The sequence below is a fragment of the Marmota monax genome, unplaced genomic scaffold, assembly GCF_021218885.2.
Source record: "Marmota monax isolate L192 unplaced genomic scaffold, Marmota_monax_Labrador192_F-V1.1 WCK01_AAM20220418_F8-fsc00016, whole genome shotgun sequence".
In the NCBI taxonomy this organism is placed as follows: Eukaryota; Metazoa; Chordata; class Mammalia; order Rodentia; family Sciuridae; genus Marmota; species Marmota monax.
In genome coordinates, this window is record NW_026695209.1 from 3,114,914 (window position 1) to 3,121,573 (window position 6,660).

Here is a 6,660-nt window from a genome sequence, read left to right on the forward strand (position 1 = left end):
AATAAACAAATGCCAAATGTCTTCTTTGATATAAGGAGAGTAACTAAGAACAGAGTAGGGTCGAAGAGCATGAGAAGAAGATTAACATTTAACAGGGATGAGAGGTGGGAGGGAAAGGGAGAGAGAAGGGAAAATGCATGGAAATGGAAGGAGACCCTCAGAGTTATACAAAAGTACATACAAGAGGAAGTGAGGGGAAGGGGAAAAATAATATAAGGGGGACAAACGAATGTCAGTAGAGGGGGTAGAGAGAGAAGAGGGGAGGGGAGGGGAGGGGAGGGGGGATAGTAGAGGATAGGAAAGGCAGCAGAATACAACAGACACTAGTATGGCAATATGTAAATCAATGGATGTGCAACTGATGTGATTCTGCAATCTGTATATGGGGTAAAAATGGGAGCTCATAACCCACTTGAATCAAATTGTGAAATATTATATATCAAGAACTATGTAATGTTTTGAACAGCCAACAATAAAAAATTAAAAAAATAAAAAAATAAAAAAAAAATAAAGGTATTGTGCCCAACTACAACTAAAAATCAATCAATCAATCAATCAATGAAACATTAAAAATAAATAAATAAATATTGGCTAGGAATGGTGACACACACCTATAATCCCAGCGGCTCAGAAGACTGAGGCAGGAGGAACAAGAATTCAAAGCCAGCCTCAGCAAAAGCAAGGTGCTAAGCAACTCAGTGAGACCCTGTCTCTAAATAAAATACAAAATAAAGCTGGGGATGTTTCTTAGTGGTCTAGTGCCCCTGAGTTCAATCCCTAGTACCCCCCAAATAAATAAATACATAAATGTTTGGGGCTGGGATTATAACACAGTGTTAGAGTGCTTATCTAGCACATGTGAGGCACTGACATTGATCCTCAGTACCACATTAAAATAAATAAATAAATAAAGGTATTATTCCATCTTCAACTAAAAATAAAAAGAAAACAGAAATAAAAATTTAAAATAATGTTTAATTGTTTTGATTATTTAGAATGATGTCAGTCAAATGCTTCTTCCTCTAATAAAGCAGTTTGTTTATGGGAGAATAAAGTTTTTTTCAATCTGCTGAGGCCACCACAGGTCTCCCACGATGGAGAACTTAAGACATTCTTAAATTAATATTGGCTCAGAGTTACAATAATTAGCCTATTTTTTGGTCATACCTGATTTAGTCTCATGGCGTCTCAAAATCATCATTTCTTATTTTCATTGCTCTCAGACTAGAAACCTGCCGATTTGGAGCATCTGTCCATTCATTCTGAATTAGACTTAACACCTTTCCTTAAAGTAATAGACACTGAAGACTGTTACTGCTTAGGGATGATTTGGGGAATAAAGAGGCATATTGTCCTTAAAATTAAACTTGCTTTTATTTTTATTTATTTTTATTCAGTTCTGTGGTTTGAACACAGAGCCTCATGCATACTAGATAAGTATTTTATCACAGCTATACTTCCAGCCCCAAAACTTGCTTTTAAAGCTAAGCAAAGACTTCCTAAAATTATTTTTTTTCAGTACTGGGAAATTGAATCTAGTGCCTAGCACGTTAGGCAAGCACTGAGTTACATACCAGCCCTTTTAAAATTTCCATTCTGACACAGGGTCTCAGTAAGTTGCCGTCAGTGAGACAGGCTGGCCTCAAACATGAAATCCTTCTGCCTCAACCTCTAAAGTAGCTGAGATTACGGACATATGCTACCACACCCAGTTTGTAATTAAAGTCTGCAAAATGTTTTGGAACTTATTTTTACTTTTTTTTATACTAAAAGAGTAAAAATATATGTATTAATTAAATCTGAAAACAAATTTACACTTGCTAGATCAAAATTATCTCAACATTTCTTAGGATAATTTTATTTATTACTTTGCTTTCATCTGAATTTTTTCTTACATTTAGAGAAATGAGTTTTTACAAAACAACAACAGTGCCCCTTACATTTTAATAGTACTTTCAAGTATCAAAATGACTTTTAACTTAATTTTTTTAAGCTGAGGATGACTATTACTATTACACTAGTAATACCCTGTTTTACAAATGAGGAAACAGAGCCCACTCACTGCTAGTGAGTGGCCATAACAGCATTTAAATCTAGGTCTTGCAGTTCCAAGTTCAATGATACACCATTTGTCCCATAAGTATTAACCTTTCCATGAAAAATGCCTTACAAATCACTTTAAGCACTCCATAAAGTGAAGGGGAAGGACACTTTTCAGCAGTGATACTCAAAGTAAACAACAACAAAAAAAAAACTGAGGTATCTCCTCAGGACTGAACAGAAACAAGGAATGACAGCAGCTCATCTGGAAGAGACAGACCCTGATCAGCTCTCAGGTGTCTAGACTCTAGGAAAGATGGTTTCATCGAGTACACAAGGGAACCGCAGCAATCTTATAGAACATGACAACCTTAAAGGACTCATTCTGATCCAGTAAGTCAATGATCCATAAAGTAAAAAACTGTGAGAACTTGACAAAAAAATTTTGCAAAAACTGGGCTGCAAAAATTCTGTGAGCCCTATCAGGGTTTATCATATGAGGACATTCTGCATGCAACCAACAGACTACAGCAAATCTTAAAGACATGTTGGTGCTCAGGAAAGGGGTGATGGTTGGCCTGTGACATGAGATGGTAGGATGTTAGCCCTGAAGTCCTAACAACACCCCCTGTGGCTCCACCTGAATAGACCATGACACCCACTTCTGAATGATGATACTGACTGCTGTGTGCATCAGTCAGGGTTCTCCAGAGGGGGAGCGAGGGAGAGGAGAGAAATTTATTATCAGGGAATTGTCTCACATGATTGAAATTGTATCAATTAATTGCTCTCTCCCACCACTTTTAAGCTGTCAATCACAACTTTCTTCCATGATGGTTAATTCTGTCAACCAAAGACAAAATTTTAAGGCCCAACAGGTTTATTTAACAATAATTTTGCTTGTTTATCATGGTTCATTTTTCATTTGTTTGCTACTGCAACATGGTCCTCGATTTTGAGATTGCAAGGGACTGAACTTTTGGTAACATCAGTATTAAAACCTCTGAATAATATTTTCTTGGAGGTGCCCGGTGACACTTGTTTTTCATCCAGCCGTCTTTATAAACTCTTAAAAAAAAGAAAGAAAGAAAAATCCATAAATATGCCTCATTCCTTTCTTTTAATAATGCTCTATTGAATTTTTTAAACATTTTAGAAGTTCATGAAGCCCAGCCTTTCATTCCAAGCACAAGAATATATTTTATATGTGTGTGTATGTGTATACACATTTTTATATTACTCATAAATTGCATATGTCATCTGGTAAACATATATCATACATAAATATTTTTGAAGTTTGGCATTTGATTTTTAAATCTAATAGGTTGTTGTTCCCACTCCCTCCTCTTCCTTCCTAACCTACTTAATCATAATCCCAAAAAGCAAGTCAGTAAGTAAACACACCAGCAGCACTGGGGACATGGGGAAGCTGAATGGCCCAGCTCAGGTGGTCAGAAACTGAGAGACATGACTTTTTACATCCCTGTGAGGAGGCTACCTAGAAAAGAACTTCAGAACCTAGAAAGTGGTCCAGCACCGGGAATCAGATCTCAAGCAGCATGAGAGATCATCCAAGCAGAGCAGGAATGGAGAGGCAATGGAAACTTGATTACATACAGTGGGTGGGAATGGTGAAATAAAAATGCATAGCCTGTGCCAATGGAGCTGCGTTTCTCACTGTTGGAGAAAGAGGCAACAAGTGGAGAAAAAAATAGAATGAAGTCAATGGTGTTGGGTTGAAAGCAGAGAAATCAGTATTAATTCTTGGATTTCAACATAGGTATTCATAAAAACAAATACACGAATGTAAAAGTACATATTATCACACTCCTTAGTTTTGGTCCTCCAAGCAGTACCGGAGCATTGACACTCCAATAGCAATAAGCACATTTAACACCCAAACCTCAGCTTCTAAACACTACTCTCTCTAAAAGGAAATAGGACTCCTTAGAGAAACGATCCATTCTAGGATGGAGTGGAGAAAGTACAAAATGATCCTAGGAAGTTTTGTTGTTCCAGAAAGTCTGAAAATGTTCAAAGAATAATGAAGACATATCAAAAGATTATATAGAAGCAATCTAAGTGGTTCTTACAGCAACAATTTGAGCATTAAAATAAATACTGATGATAGTGGATGTTAATTCATTAAATACAATAGTAGACCATAAGTCTATAAAGACATAAATAAATGAGTAACATATTTGAGGAGGACTGAGATATTTGCATGGCTTTAAAGTACCCCCGTTATGAAATACTTATTATTTACTGAGGAGAAAGAGTACTCTTGAGTGTGAAGAAACCTGGCAGGTACCACCTTAACCCAGTTATCAAAGTTGGTAATTGGACAAGTCACAATCGTGAGCCACAGGCAGAATAAAATGAGAAGAAAGCAGCATCCGTTCTGTGATGTCCCTGCCAAAGATGCATGAATTTAATCATGAGATTAAATTAGTGTCAGATTTAGGAAATTCAAGGAAAAATTAAGGGCTTTCCTAAGCCTACAGAGAGTATGACATGGGAGACTAAAAGCAGCATATGATTCTAAATGGATCCTTCTACTATAAAGGACATAATTGAGACACTGATGAAACTTAACAGTAGTAATATATCAGTGTTAATTTCCTGATTTCAATGGCTGTGCTTTAGTTATCTTGATTTCCTAGGGTGTCTTGATTTGTAATTGAATGAATTATTCTGGGGTCATGGGGTATCTTATTAACAATTTGCTTTCAAATGGATGAAGGGGAGCAAAGTTTCTTTGTCCTTTTCTTCCAACTTCCTGTAAATCTTAACAATTATTTAAAAAAATGTTTACAGTTGCTATTTGGTGTATACTAATGAAGGAATGGGAAAATGTTTGTTGGCTTGTTTGTATTGCAGTGCTGGGGATCAAACCCAAATTTGGGGCAAATTTTCTACCACTAAGCTACATCCCCATCCCTAAATATATGAAATTCTCATAAAATAAAACAAATATATGTAGCTTGTAAGAGACCTCACACCTTAAGTGATGTATTATTTTGAAGCCTATATGAGCTTAGAGTCAAGAAAATGGATTAACTTATCATAAGAGATAAATAACAAATATAATTGAACAAATTAAATTTGTTATCATCCATTCCCTAACCTGTACCCAAACAGAAGTTTGGGAAATCATTCAATAGACTACAGTTCTATTTAGCTTCATAGAACAGCAAAATCATATCTTTTCAACTCCTTGCTTTGGTATCTCTGGATGTCTTCATACAAATATGACTATAAAACAAGCTGGTCCCCCCTCAGGTCAAGAGTAAGAAGGAGAGTATTTCATTCCTGAAGAAACTATAACCCCTTTCCTTTGTGGAATGAAATTTAAACATGCATACATTTAAATAATATATGTATTTGTTTTAATAATAAAATTTCACTGGTGGCATTATTCCAGTGACTGAGAACTGGTAAAAATGAAGTTGCAGATTGTCACCCAGCTTGCCAACACTGAGAAGCATGTTCCAGAATGGTGTTTCCTCCTCCACGTACTCCTGTGATACTAATGCTACTCCAGCCCATATGTGATTGCAGTTTACCAGTTTTTCAAATGGTTTTTCTTAAGCAATCACAGTTAACTGGCACATGTCCTGTTCCTGAAAGGCAGGGTTGTACCGTGGAAAGAAGACTGGAGGACAGCTGGGATTGGATCCGCCATCATCTAACTGTGTCTTTGCATATAAACATTTAACCTCCGTTTATCTGTTTCCACTTCTATAAGATGAAAATACCAATCTTGACAATTCCCCATGCTCCATTGAACCAGTTTTCTGTCTTTTTCATTTACAATAAAGTTATTATCTTAATTAAATTGTCAATGACCCTTTCAGTTTTTTAATACTGTCTGGCATAGTTTCTTTGGTTTGCTTTGTTTTATTTTGTGACAGGGTGACCAGCACCCCAATAAAGCAAATTCCTGCACAGGAGGTGTGAGCTGCCTGGGAAAATGAAAAGTCTGAAATAATCAGTAAGAAATAAGACAAAGCCAAAGATTAGATTTTAAAAGCTGGGCCTCTGATGGGTCTTCCAGCCCTGGTAAGAACTAGAACTGAAAAACAGAAAAGGCCCCAATTCTGTATTTTAGGGGAGTACATCAAGGGCAGGGATGAGGTTTCCGTGTGGGAGGAGTCTTATTTCTGTGCTTGTGTGGCAGGGGTCTTGCAGTAAATGGGTTGTTGCTATTTGGCAGGTTACACCCATCTCCAAGAGGCTGTTTGATCCTAAGGCTTTGAGCTAAGACAGGTCATCAGCATGATCTGGGCTTTATCGACCCAGAATTTCCAGAGAAGCAGCTCCCTGCCTTGGCTCAAACAAACCCATAATTTATTTCTTTTTTTTTTCTTTTTTTTATTGGTTGTTCAAAACATTGCAAAGCTCTTGACATATCATATTTCATACATTTGATTCAAGTGGGTTATGAACTCCCATTTTTACCCCAAATACAGATTGCAGAATCACATCGGTTACACATCCACGTTTTTACATATTGCCATACTAGTGTCTGTTGTATTCTGCTACCTTTCCTATCCTCTACTATCCCCCCTCCCCTCCCCTCCCATCTTCTCTCTCTACCCCATCTACTGTAATTCATTT